At 38.3% G+C, this 13,727-nt stretch overlaps 3 protein-coding genes across 32 annotated transcripts in view; 2 read left to right on the top strand and 1 right to left on the bottom strand.

Moving 5' to 3' along the window:
- The window catches only part of ATP5PO (ATP synthase peripheral stalk subunit OSCP), a 1,173,690-nt gene that overhangs the window by 161,149 nt on the left and 998,814 nt on the right, over window positions 1-13,727 (bottom strand). The window lies entirely within an intron of this gene.
- MRPS6 (mitochondrial ribosomal protein S6) overlaps window positions 1-13,727 on the top strand; it is a 519,933-nt gene that overhangs the window by 222,046 nt on the left and 284,160 nt on the right. The window lies entirely within an intron of this gene.
- The window catches only part of SLC5A3 (solute carrier family 5 member 3), a 33,150-nt gene that overhangs the window by 1,985 nt on the left and 17,438 nt on the right, over window positions 1-13,727 (top strand). The window contains exons 1-2 of one of the 2 annotated variants that reach the window (XM_050784639.1): window positions 2,355-4,907; window positions 5,224-12,828. The exons of the other annotated variant lie outside the window; for it this stretch is intronic. The gene's annotated coding sequence lies outside the window, so the exon portion shown is untranslated. Of the gene's footprint in view, window positions 1-2,354; window positions 4,908-5,223; window positions 12,829-13,727 lie in introns of those variants that run through there. 2 annotated transcript variants of the gene reach the window in all.

Here is a 13,727-nt window from a genome sequence, read left to right as displayed (position 1 = left end):
TTTGTTACTGAAATTCCGTTTGTTTACTTTCCTTGTCTTGGGGAGGTAGCAGGTGATACTGAAAGAGGCAACCTGTAGGCATAATATTTGCGCATTCTGTAACCCTTTGAAACCTTTGAAATGAAGACTTGCACTACCCTTTGTTTTTGCCATAGTTGCCAGTTATCTTGGTTAACATAGCTGCAAGTATAAGTTAAATGTATGTCTTTTACCATACTTTTTTATGTCCTGTAATAACATAGCCTTTGGATGTGGAGCACCCATTTTTTACTCTAGTTCAGATCAACCGAGTGTAATTTGGTTAAAATAATTAATAACCTTCCTCGTAAATCTCCCGCATGAGGGAAGGGGGCAAAAAAAAAAAAAAAAAGAAAAACCCTAGAAAGTAGATAATAAAGGTGAACTGCCTCTTGGAGAAAGAGGCCCCATGGCAGTAGATAGAAGGCTGTAACAATGGTGACTTATGTACAATGGTGAAGTTATGTTGAGATCCTTGACCTAAATAAAGTAATATTAAACAACAGTTTCTCACTTATTTGTTCAAAAACCTATCTGTAGTTTGTAAATGTGTCACAAAGACTTCCAGGTTTTAGACCAGTTTGCTTGCTTTCAGTGTAGGAAAATAGGATTCTAAAATAGGAGGACTATTTGGGGGGAAACGGATTTAAAATGTTAACTCTAGGCTTATGAAATGAAAAATGTGACTCTTGAGTTTACACACCGGTAGCAGGCCCTGGAGAAAGCACAGTTTTAACCTGAGGCACTTTGGGCTTCTGTTGCAAGAACGGTATTACTGAAGCTCCTCAGTTCTAAGTTGCATATCTTTCACGTTTTTAGATTCTTAAATGTACCTCTTTACCCCTTTAATATGATATATTTTCCTTTCCTCCTCCAGATCATTTATGCATCTTGGAATTGAGGAAAATGCTGTGTTAGGCAACTTTAACAGCGGATATGGAAGTTAAGAAACTATAGTTTTTCCAGCCTTTGGACTCCCAGAGCTGCTCTCCTGTTTCTTCTCTGTGGTACTCAGCCTGGAGAGCATTCTTAGTCTGTTTGGAGAGCATTCACTCCTCCCTGTCCTCATTACTTTTTTTTGACCCTAGCTTGACTCCTTTAAATTGAGCTTACTAAATTTTAAAATTTAAAATACAGATCATGTGTTGGTTCTCACAGTATCTGCATTGTAGCAAAGTCAATTGTGGGAACCCCCATTGAAAGATTTCAGAGTGTATTATGTGGAATAAGTCCTATTGAACTATAAAATTGTACAATTAGTCACCCAGAAATTCCAATACTATGTTTTTCTCAGTTTGTAAGTGGGAGTTGATTATGAGCATCTACTTTTGTACTTCCAAGTTTGGGCATTTATGAATGATACTAGTCTTTCTAAGAAGAAATTTATTTGCAGGTACCATTTAGCTTGATTTTTTAAAAATGTGTGTACATAAAAATTATTTCTGTTTTATCCCTACTTTAGCGTGAGAAGTAGGTAAAAGTGTGGTTAAATTCTGAAATATGACAGTAAAGTGATGAATGTTGTGAAACTAGGCCTTTAAAGGTGACAAGCAATTTGAAAAACTAGTTGTTTAACAGTCTTAGACCATATTTATGGAAGAGTCTCCAGAATAAAAATATTTCAAAAGTCCTGTTACACCCATACCAGATACCTTCAAGAGAGTTTTATTAATTTCTGGAAAACACAGTATTCAAAGGCTGTAATGTGAAAGGACATAGCCACAAAGGAGAGACCAAGGCTGCAGTCCCAGATAGCCTCACTTCAGTGTGAGGAAGACCTTCTCTGACAATGGAAAAAGAAATGGATTGCCTGTGAGATGGTGAGGTCTAGATCCACCTCTACCCTGCCCTCCTGCAATGAGAACTTTGAGGTAGATGAGAAGGGGTCATACATTTGGTGAGAGAGTTTTCTTGAGAGTGGGAAAATGGTTGAAGCCCTTTGGTTTCACTTGATAATTAGATTTTAAAGGTTGGTGTTTCAGTTAGGTAAAAGGCTGAAGTGCCAATACATGAATGGTAAAGCCACATACTGTGTAACGTAGAGGAGTTTAGGAGAAAACAAAACTTTGTAGACACTTTTTATGCCTTGGGTATACAGGAAGAAGAAATTTGAGGAAAGCTGTGCAATACATATGTATTCTTTAGTTATTTACTTTATGAACACCAATTACTTCTCATGCCCTTTGCCCTGAAGGTGTTCACAGTTGGCATATTTAGATTATGAAAGCCCTGGAATAATACTTTTCCTGAAATCTTCTCATTGGTGGTCAGGAATTTTTACGTGAAGAATTAAAGGTTAATAACTTTTAATTCTTCACGTAAAAATGGCTTAATTAGTTCACTTGCTAAATGATTGCGTGTACAAAAATATAATATTTTATATTAAGATAGCTCATTGAAATAGTACTTTGTAGGGTAGGGAGTTTTATGTAATCTGAATTTAAGTTCTGACTTGGTTTAATTTAAATATAGAAAAGTATAATAATCAGTTCCTAAAATGTAGAAAACAGTTGGTTTTCTGGTAGGGTGATGAAGAGTTTTTCTCTAAACTAGCAAGCCTTTTTTGATTAGAACACCTGGCAAAAGTTTTGTATTTGTTGTAGAGTTCTATTCAAGTTAGGATGTTCTGAAAGTAATGCCTATGAAGCGCCTGTATTTTAGATACCTTTTGGAGATGGAGGGTGCTAATAAACTCATGTATTAGTCAGGTCAACCCTAGGTCCTTGTGGCTTGCTTAGCTTGCTTGGCAACCATTTGCCAACTAGGAAGTAGTGAAGTTTCTGCTGTGTGTTGGTGGGAGACATCAGTTCAACCCGAAACATCTAGCTGTCAAGTGGTCAAGTCTTTTTTTTCTTCCCATGGGCCCTCCCTAAACAGCTTAGCCTTGTATCTTTAATAATCTCTTTGTGTTTTATCTGCTTGAAACCAGGCAACTTAAAATAGTTACCCAGTATTGGAAGACTTGACCCTGTGAACAATGTTATACTTTGATTTGGTATTAAATTTTCTTGGGTTACAGCTTATTGCCGCAGCAAGCTATTGAAGAAGGAAGGAGTCCTGTTCCTGCCCCTGAGCTACAGCTAAGGTACAAGGAATGGCTTGGGGGTAAGGAGTCCTTCCGCACCAGATATGGTTTGTATGTGTGAAGACTGCTTGTCAGAAGTTGACATTCTGCACTAATTTTTTTTCTTAATTCATGACTCATACATTCAATACTGATGTTTCTAGATTTTAAAAATCTAGGTTATATCTAGTATTGTATGCAGACTGTTATCGAATCTTCCAACCTTTTAGATTATAAAATCAGTTTCAAGAAAATTAAGAGTTCAAAAGCAATGACTGGGAAATTCTGAAGTAATATTTTTCATCTAGTGTCTTGCTGTGTTTGTACTACTGCATGTTTAACTCATCTAAAAGAAACCTGGAATACCAGAATGGGGTTTAACATCAAGGTGGAAGGAAGGGTAGAGAACAGATGATAAAATACTGTGTGATTGCTCATGTTATAAAAAGCTGTTGCTATTTAATTATCAAACTTTTCCTGTTTCATGTTCTTAGCTTTGGTTAGAATTTCCAATATACTCATGAGTTTATCTGTTTTTAGTGGAAGGCAGTATTTTTAAGACACGTGTTATCAACATATGTGGTTACCTCTTAGGGGAATCCTTATTTAAGGAATTAGTCAAATTAATGAATGGTAAGTTATCAATTTGTCTAAAGGAAGAACTGCCCTTGGGTTTGGAAAGTGACAGTTAATTCAACCTCTTATCCTTTTTGTTGCTCTGAAATTAGAGCAGGGGTTGGCAGCCTGTGGCTTTCAGGCCAGATCTCATCTGTCACCTGTATTTTTATGGCTTGTGAAGTAGGAAAAGATTTTACAGTTAAATAGGTGGGGAAAAAAACAGCAATACTTTATGACATTTGAATTTCATAAAACTTTCACTTTTCAGAGTCCATAAGTAAAGTTACATTGGAATATGACCCTGTATTTTGTTTATATTTATTATCTGGTCCTTTACAGAAGAAATGTGGCAGCCCCTGATTTAGAGTGTATAGACACAATTTTCTAGGTGCAACATTTTTCTTGGCTTCTTATGGTGCTGTTTTCTGATGTTACTCCCCTGATTTCTCCCTTCCTCCTCCTCTTCTTTTTTTTTTTTTTCCAGACGGAGTCTTCCTCTGTTGCCAGGCTGGAGTGCAGTGGCACGATCTTGGCTCACTGCAACCTCTGCCTCCTGGGTTCAAGCGATTCTCGTGTCTCAGCCTCCTGAGTAGCTGGGATTTACAGGCATGTGCCACCAGACCCAGCTAGTTTTTGTATTTTTTTTTTTGTTTGTTTGTTTAAGTAGAGACAGGGTTTCACCATGTTGGCCAAAATGGTCTCAGTCTGACCTCGTGATCCATCTGCTTTGGCCTCCCAAAGTGCTGGGATTACAGGCCCTGTTCTCTTTATGTACAATTCATTTAACCTTCATGTGGATGATTTGCTGCCTTTTTTAACAAGCTGACAACTCTGGCATTTCCTTTTGTCTTCTGTGCTGGTTATGGCCTCCTAGGTATCCCCTTGGCACTGCAAACTCAGTGTGGTTAAAAACTTAAATGTATTGCCTATCCCCGAAGTTGCCTCTGTTATTGCTGATTTCTGTTTATCGCTTCTCTGTCTGCTGTCATCTGGGCCTGAACAAATCCAGTTCTTTCTTTTCCTGCAGTCTCAATCACATATAGTCTTCTCTGCCCTAGTTGAACTGCTCATGGTTGTTTCTTCCTTAGACTCTTGCAGTTTCTTAGCTGGTCTCCTGACATACTACTGAGGGGAGGATAGCTAATACCTGTAAATACACTTGTAGTGCAAATATATGTCCCTGAGATACTTTAAAACACCTAAATAGGTGCCCTTTTTTTTTTTTTTTTTTTTTTTTTTTTTTTTTGAGACAGAGTCTCGCTTAGTCGCCCAGGTTGGAGTGCAATGGCGCGATCTCGGCTCACTGCAAGCTCCGCCTCCCGGGTTCACGCCATTCTCCTGCCTCAGCCTCCCGAGTAGCTGGGACTACAGGCGCCCGCCGCCTCGCCCGGCTAATTTTTTGCATTTTTAGTAGAGACGGGGTTTCACCGTGTTAGCCAGGATGGTCTCGATCTCCTGACCTCGTGATCCGCCCGCCTTGGCCTCCCAAAGTGCTGGGATTACAGGCGTGAGCCGCCGAATAGGTGCACTTTTAACAAGGAAATGGTAGAAAGCATTGTTAAGTGATGGCTTTCTGATTCCCACACTAATTGATTGTATCAACCTTGTTGCTGAATTACTGCATACTTCTCATTTTCAAATACATGCAGCATGAAGTCGCATCTGAGGCTGCCTCAGATATGACTCCCAACTTATTTTTTTTAACCTCATCTTCCAGTTCTTTTTCCAAATTATTTTATATGCCCAGTAAACAAAGTTGTGCAGATTCTTATACCATTCCATTTTATTTTCTTTGGTGCTGGCATCTTGCTGTTTTACTGTTTGGAACGCCCTCCCTTTCAACAATACCCCACCACTGCCATGAAAAACCAGTCTCATGTTCTTCCAAGTTCATTTTAACTCATTTGGTACATTAAACAAATGTCAAGGGCCTGCACCATTAGGAGTATAGACTAATCTTTGCTTTGGTTGCATGAGTCTCATCACATGTCTCCTATCACATGGATCACTTTCTACTTTGTATTATAATTAATTGGTGAATGTGTTTTACCCCCTTTGCTAGATTACAAATTCTTGAGAGTTGAGTCTTTCATTTCTGTTCTGCTATGTTTTGCATATATGGTAGATACTCACTAAGCTGCCTTGAGGGTTTACTACTCTCATCTCTCTAAAATAGTTATTTGCTATGATACAGCGTGTTGACCTCAGGCTAATAGTTTGCTTACAAGTCAGTGCACTTTGCTCACGCTGGGTGAGTTGTATGTTTGCCAGAAGTTGTGTTGATTTCCAAGACTATTTTATGACAGATAATCTTGTTTCTATAAAATAATTCAAATATCATGTGAGCTGATGAAATGAGTGCGAACCTTTGTTTCCTGAAAACCAAGTTGGATTCTTTGGGAAGACTTGATAAAAGGTGAGTCATTAAAATAATGGCTGTAGAATTAGATATGGCTGAATGACTCAAAGTTTGGGAGGAAAAATAATAGGAGGATTCTGTATGTGGAGTGTTTTACAAGGATCTTTTAAAACTTTCCACTTTAATGAAGCTGAAACTGGAAATTGTAGATAATGCCATTTATAGATGTCACTTAGATCAAGCAGAAGGAACTCAAATCATCAGGGAACTCCAAGTCATCGATTCCATTCTCCAAGTGCTTGTCATGACCCCCATATTGAGGTTGGCAAATGAATGTATGTTTGTGTGTTAAATAAAATACTTAATAAAATACTTAAGGTACGTATATATGGTTTTATGACTGGATATGGCTTTGGGTATGAAGGCTTCTGCTTTATAGAAAATAGCTGATTTTTTTGTTTTCTATTATAAATGAGTAGAAAAACCTTGTAAGATCTGAAATGAAGATACTGGATGTGTTACCATAGGATAAACAAAAGACTGGCATTGGGAGACTAGAAGGAGCTTTAGAGGCAGCTGGGACTGGGTTTTGGATTCTAGCACCTACTTCCTAAGGACTTTAACCTTTTGGATCCCCAGTTCCTTCTTCGTAAAATGGAAGTAATTCATTTGGGAGGGCATTTGAAGATAAAAGTGGTTATGTGACCTTGGAGGTAGTTAAGTGTAGTTCTGTCATTAAAGTAGCTTTAAGATCTTAGGCAAGTTGCTGTGAACTTCATTGCCTGGTTTTTCATTATTCCCAGTTTATTAATGAAACTCCAAAAGATAAAAGTTATTGTTATATCTAAGTTTATTTCATCAGAATCCCAAACTAGATCAAACCTGAAATACAGTTCTTGCTCAGTAAATGTTTGAATTAGTGGTATTGGTACTTACTACTCTGCTCCCATCTATTATTGCCATGAGGGGTGTGGGACTGGTTTTGCCAGCTTTTTTTCTCTCTTCCTACTACCAGCCAGAAATCCAGATTTTATAGGAAATCTGTGTGTGGTTTTGTTTTGTTTTTAAGATGTTGCCAACTAATTGAAGAATACGTAGGTACCATGGATCAAATGTAATGTATCTGTGGGTTAGGTTGGCTCTCATTTTGTAATCTAGATATTCAGATAATTAGCTGTAGGTAGCCTGTAAACCTCTTAGCATCTATGTTGACAAAGCTCACCTTGTTAATTGGTCACTGGTTTACAATAGGACTAATTTCAGTGATGGCAGGCACATTCAATTCTTAAAAGTAGTATCTATAGTTAAGGATTGTTGGGTTGTATATGTCCATTTAGGCTAAAATGTACATGTAGGCTTCAGAGCTGCACCGTGTAATCTGTCAGGGAGTGATATTCGCAGTCCACTTTTTCTTTCAGTGTCTGAGTGATTGCTTATTTTAGGCATGTATTAGTACAATATGATTTGTACGCATTGTATTAACCTCTTAGGTGTTTGAAATACTATTGGCATGCAAAGATTGCTTTGTCTAGAAAATATTTTTTTTTGCTCAGAGTATATCTGTGGAATTAAAAATAGTTTACCCGTGATCCTTGGAAAATAGTATTACCATGAAAAAAATTCAGGTGCTCTCTTAGTAAAGAGTATAGAGCAGGGACGTGATGACATTTTTATTTTTGACCAGGCTTTGTGTTTCCATGAAATAGAAGCCAAGTTATTACCTTGACTAACTTTACTTTTTTTTGTCTTTTGTTTCTTTCACTCCCACTCCAGATAGATAACATCAAATTGCAAATAAAACGAACTCAGATCCCAGGTTGTTCTTACCTACCTTTTGGCCCATGGTATAATTGACTTGTTTTGCTTTCCCTTCCAATCATTTTTACTATGATTACAGTCCCAGGTAAGGGAATTTCTATCCACTTTGGGCATACCTCAATAGAGGTTGGTGTAGATGAAATTGCAAGTGAAATTGCAAGTGAAAGCACAGACTTAGCAAAACTTTCTTTATTGCAGCCCTCAATCCTCATAAACTGGCATTTTTCTGCTTCTGTCCCAGAATCGAGAATTCCTGGTTTTGTCTTTGTTTAGACTTCAGTTTTTAAAAGTTTCTCTGTAACACCTACCCTGGTGGTTAAGTGCTTTAATTTTGTCAGCTGAAGAAACCAAGTGCAGTTATAGTAGCCAGGTTGCTGTGGATATAATCCAGTTTGAGAAAATTCTCATTGTGGTGATCAGAAGTGCAGTGTTGTGGTTGCATTTCAGCTGCTGGGAAGATGCTCCTGCAAATCCGTGTGTCGTCTTTGCTGCCATTAGAAAGGTGCAGAATCAGTATAAGTTCCAGATATCTGCTCCCTTTTCATTTTGTGCTCAGATGCCCTATGTATGAATTCTGATTATAAAATATCTGTTCAGTCTGGTTTTGATTCAGATTTAAGGTGAATTTCTGTTGCTCAGTTGAAAAGCTAAATTTGAGAGTCGGTTCTGTCAGGCATGTTGTAGGAAAGGTGTATGGCACTGAAGTGTGTGGTTTTGTTTTTTAACTGCTTGACGCTGTTAAGTAAGCAAATGACCCAGTCATGGGTTGTTTTGATTGCCTTTCTTCTGTTGGTGTACTGCTTGCCTTCTGTTTTGTTAATAGTCATATGAGAAAACAGTTGCATGAAGTATAGTATCTTGAAGCTTTAAGACACCAAGTTTCCATTAGGGAGTCTGTCTTGCAGACTTTGGTAGCATTATTGGTCTCGTGGGAATGCCATTCTCATGTGTGGACTAAGTAAGGGCCAGGAGTTTTTGCAAATTTTGTGTGTGTAAGAAGATTGAAGAAAACATTTTTCCTAATGTCATTTTCTTAAGTATTTTATCTGATTAGGATGGACTCATTGGAAACTACTGATAATTTCATTTTTTTTTTTTTTTTGCGATGGAGTCTCGCTCTGTCCCCCTGGCTGGAGGGCAGTGGCGTGATCTCGGCTCACTGCAAGCTCCGCCTCCTGGGTTCCCGCCATTCTCCTGCCTCAGCCTCCCGAGTAGCTGGGACTACAGGCGCCTGCAACCGCGCCCGGCTAATTTTTTGTATTTTTAGTAGAGACGGGGTTTCACTGTGGTCTCGATCTCCTGACCTTGTGATCCGCCCGCCTCGGCCTCCCAAAGTGCTGGGATTACAGGCGTGAGCCACCGCACCTGGCCAACTATTGATAATTTCAAGATTTCCTATCAACTGGCATCCAAAGAAAACAGTTGTGACCCTATGTCCCTGGATTTTTATATCCCTTTACTTGTCCTATGTTTGCAATATAAGAGGAAAATCCAGCTGCCTTTATAATCTAGAATACCATGTTTCTGTTTTTATTTCTTAGGTTTAATTCAGGGCATAATTTCTACCAGTCCATCCAAATACTGTTAAAGTTACCCTATTTGTGGTCTTACTTCTTACTTCTTGAGTGTTATATTCTCCAAACGTTAGAGAAAATTAGAAGGTTTTAAAGTTTTCCAACTAAAAAGTATCTTTCAGAGGAAATACCCCAATTTCTGAATCTTCTGTTTATAACTTGGCCTGGAGAATTATAATCTGGTCTACCAGGAAGATGCTTGTGCTTAGGTTTTCTGCCTTACTCACATGGAAAGATGAGTAGAAACTATTTCCTTCTAGAAACAGTTTTTTTCTAGAAACATAAAATTGGAACCAAGTAGGTGGAGAACAGAAAAAAACACAAAGTTGACCTGTTAGGATGTTTTACCTCTATAAACCTTAAAGTTGCTAGCCTTTGAGGGAGGCCGGATGAGTTGATAATAATACCTAACCTTAGCAGTTGATTGAAGTAGGGGTGTAGGGGTTATGTAGGTGTGTGTATGTATTTAAGATATATGTACACACATATATGGATATTATACACACACACATATATACAATTCTTTTGAATTCTTAGCCATCTTAAGGTTAGGTAGAGTGATTTCCGTTTTACAAATGGAAAAACCGAAGAATTAAAACACAGACTTGGACATACGTAACGGTAAATACAGTAGTTTAATGAAACTTTGTATTGTACCCATTGCTCAGCTTCAACTGTTAATTTTCAGTCTCCTCACCTCTATTTTCTTTATCTTAAAATTTTTTTCCATTAATTTCCCTTGGCTAACATGACTAAAAAAATTTGAAACTGTAAGAACAGTTCATTTAACACTTGTATGATTTTTGCATAGATCACTAATTGTTAGAATATGCGTTATCTTTTTTTAATCTGCATTATTTTGAGAGTTGCAGACATCTTGACATACCTTTCTTAGGAATAAGGGCCTTCTTCCTAACCACAACATAGCCATCACATTCGAAATTGACATTGATATGATACTACCACCAAATATTCAATTCATATTGAAATTTATGCCATTTTTCCAGTAATAGTTTTTAGTGTTTTAATTCAGTATTCAATCAAGGATCATGTATTTACTTGTTTAGTCTCCTTGAACAGTTCCAAAGCCTTTGTGATTAATAACAGTGGCACTTTGAGGAGTTTTGGAGTCCAGGCCTACTGTTTTGCAGAATCCCTCACTTTGGAGTTGACCGTAGTTGGTTTTCATGATTAGAGTTAAATTAGACATTGTTGACATGAATGAATATTCTATAGAGATGTCAGTGCATCACATCGGGAGGCATACCACTTTGTTAAGCACTCATTTGGTTAGGTGACATTCACCAGAATGCGCCATTGTAAATGTACCCTATTTCCCTTTTGTATTAAGTGATCTATGGAGTAACAAACTTGAGACTGAATATTTTGTTCTCCAACAATCTTCCATTGGTTTTAGCATCTGTTGGTGACTGAATCAGTTATTACAGGAGTACTTTAAAGCAAACCTAGGTATATCATTTCACCTGTAAGTAATTAGTATGTAAGAAATAAGGACTTTTAAACAACTGTAGTGCCTTTGTCACACCTAACTACAATTCCTTAACACCTAATGTTCGTGTTCAAATTCCCTGAATTGTCTAAAGTGTCTCTCTGCAGTTTTGGTTGACTCTGAATCTAAACAAGGTCCACAAGTTATGTTTACTTGATGACCTTAAGTCTCTTACTCTGTAACAGCTTCCCCCACTCTTTACCTTTCTGGATTTGGCTGGTCACTTACGCTGTTTATATATACATTCTTCTATTCCAGGTAATTTCTCTAGACCCATAGGTAGAAATTTGATTAGATTCAGCTTTTGTTTTGTTTTGTAAGAGCACTTAAGTGGTCTTGGGGAGGGATAGATCACATCAAGAGGGACACATGTTTGCATTTTAGAGAAAAGATTAATTCTTGGTGTGGGTACAGATATTATCAGCCTCATCCATCCATTTTGAAGTCTCCCAGCAGCCTTTCTCCTGAAGGTTGTAGCATCCCTGTACTCATAGCCTGGGTGCATTACTTCAGGGCTTACCGGTGGTGATTTTTCTCATTACATTAGTCCTTTTGCATCAGTTAGCTGGATTTTATCTGACTTGTGTTTATTTGTAGGTTTAGTGTGTGTGTATGTCTTCCTGAAAAGTGTTGTAAAAGGATGCATTCTTCATCTTTATTTCAGAAAGGATGTTCATGAACTCCCTTAGTGATCCTCTCAGATGTCCTCAGTTTTCTCATTTGTAAATTGGGAATCATCATGTCTGCCTCTTGGGGTTTTTGTGAGGATTAGATGAGCTCAAACATGTAGTGTGAAAATAGTGGTTGGCACATGGTGTTTGGTAAATGCTAGTTACTAAGATAACTTCTTTAGTTTTGTGGGAACTGAACCCAACTGTAATGGAGAGGTGGAAGAGGGAGTTCTTCATGAGTTCATATCAGGGTGCTTGGGTTTCTGTTGGGTGAGCTGAAGGGAATTGTTGCTTGCCGGCACTGACCTGCTCTTTCAGCTGTGTGGAAACAATTGCCAGACAGACACGCACAGGAAAGGTCTGCACATATCACTGCACACTAGGAGGTGGATGTTGACAATTGCAGCAGTAAAACTCGAAACACATTACACAGTGGAGTTAGCACAGTGAAGGGAAGTGGACCAGTCTGGTGGTAGGCGGTAGGTTGAGGGAGATGGTGGCTCTAGATACAGGTTTTTACTATGTCATGGTCCACTTAGATTTTTATCTGAGTGAACGTATTTTCCTAGTCCAGTTTGCCTTGTCATTCCACATACCCTCAACTGGAGCTATTTGAGATTGCAGATCACTGGTGGGGGAGGGAGGAGACTCTTTTTCCCTTTAGGCCTCTTTAATCTGCATCTCTTGTCGCTTAAGAAAACTCACTGTCTACGGTAATATAGGATATTGGAAGTTTAGCAGTCTTGATGGTGAAGAACTTAGTTGTTAATATTTGATTTGTTTATTTAACAAACATTTGAGCACCTGTAATATGTAAGATGGTGTTCTGGACACTAGGACACATCAGGGAACAACACAGAAAATTCTACCCTCATGGAGTTTACATACATGGTAGTGAGGAGACAGAAGAAACGTTTAAGTTTTATAGCATGTTAGGTGTGGAGTACTGTGGATAAATACAAAGTTGGAGAGGAGGCATTAAGATGGTCAGGGAAGTTAGTTTGTGCAAAGACGTAAAAGAGGAGACAAGTCTTGTGGAAATCTGGGGTTACAAAGTGTTGCCTGCATAGGAAATAGCCAGTCCCAGAGGCCTGTTTGGTCCATTGTGATGAAAGGGTTGACTGCTTGCTGTGCTTGTGCCCTGTAGTGGGCCAAGGGCAGAAGCATGGAGACAAGAGGCCAGGACAGTGATCTGGGTGAGATGGATTGGTGATTTGAACCAAGGTGCTAGTAGTTGTCTTTGATTCTGGATGTATCTTAAGTAGAGCCAACAGGCTTTGCTGATGGATTGATTGCATGTGGGTTGAGGGAGAAAGTGAGCAGTCAAGGATGACTAAAATTTTTGGACTGAGCAGTAGTGAGGATGAAGTTGCTATTCTGATATGGGGAGGATTGAGAGTAGAACAGGTTTTTTTTGGGCAAAAGCAAATTATTCATAACCCTGAACAACAGGCAGCTACAACACTTCATCCATTAAGAGCAGTTGTCCATAGATTTTACTGTGAGAATCCTCGCATCTGTAGATTGTACAGCTAATTCTTTCAGCTTAATGTTTTAAAGTTTTGGGAGTTGATAGATAAAGATTGGCTAAGATAGAATCCTATGGCCTGTGATGACTGGGTCAAGTATAGAATACGCCTTAAGACTTACTATTTTTCCCCCTCTGGTGGAATGACTAACACTGATAAAAAGAATGAAGGCAAAAAGCCTTGAACTTGGATGGTGAGAACATAGATGGGTCTGGTCTTACAGCTGACTCATCCGGGCTTTGCTGTATATGAAGCCTATGCCTGGGACTTCTTTTTGTTTTTAATCTCTTTGTTTTCTCCATACACATCCATTCATATGATCACACAAAGATTTCAACTGGTTTTTATCTTACGTGCTGTTTGCAGTCTTACTTTGTTAACAGTTGTTATATACCCATCTTGGGTATTTTCAAGCACAACTTTTTAAACATGCATGATCTTTTATCAATATTGTTAATGTTTCTTCCTGTCAGTAATGTCCTTTTCATTGAAGGTAGTATTGCATAGTGATTAAGGGCAAAAGCTATTTAGACATACAGATGGGAGTGCACATCCTGGCTTTAACA

This window comes from Macaca thibetana, chromosome 3, assembly GCF_024542745.1.
Source record: "Macaca thibetana thibetana isolate TM-01 chromosome 3, ASM2454274v1, whole genome shotgun sequence".
NCBI lineage: Eukaryota > Metazoa > Chordata > Mammalia > Primates > Cercopithecidae > Macaca > Macaca thibetana.
The sequence above is the reverse complement of the archived record's forward strand: the minus strand, read 5'-3'. Positions and strand labels throughout refer to the sequence as shown.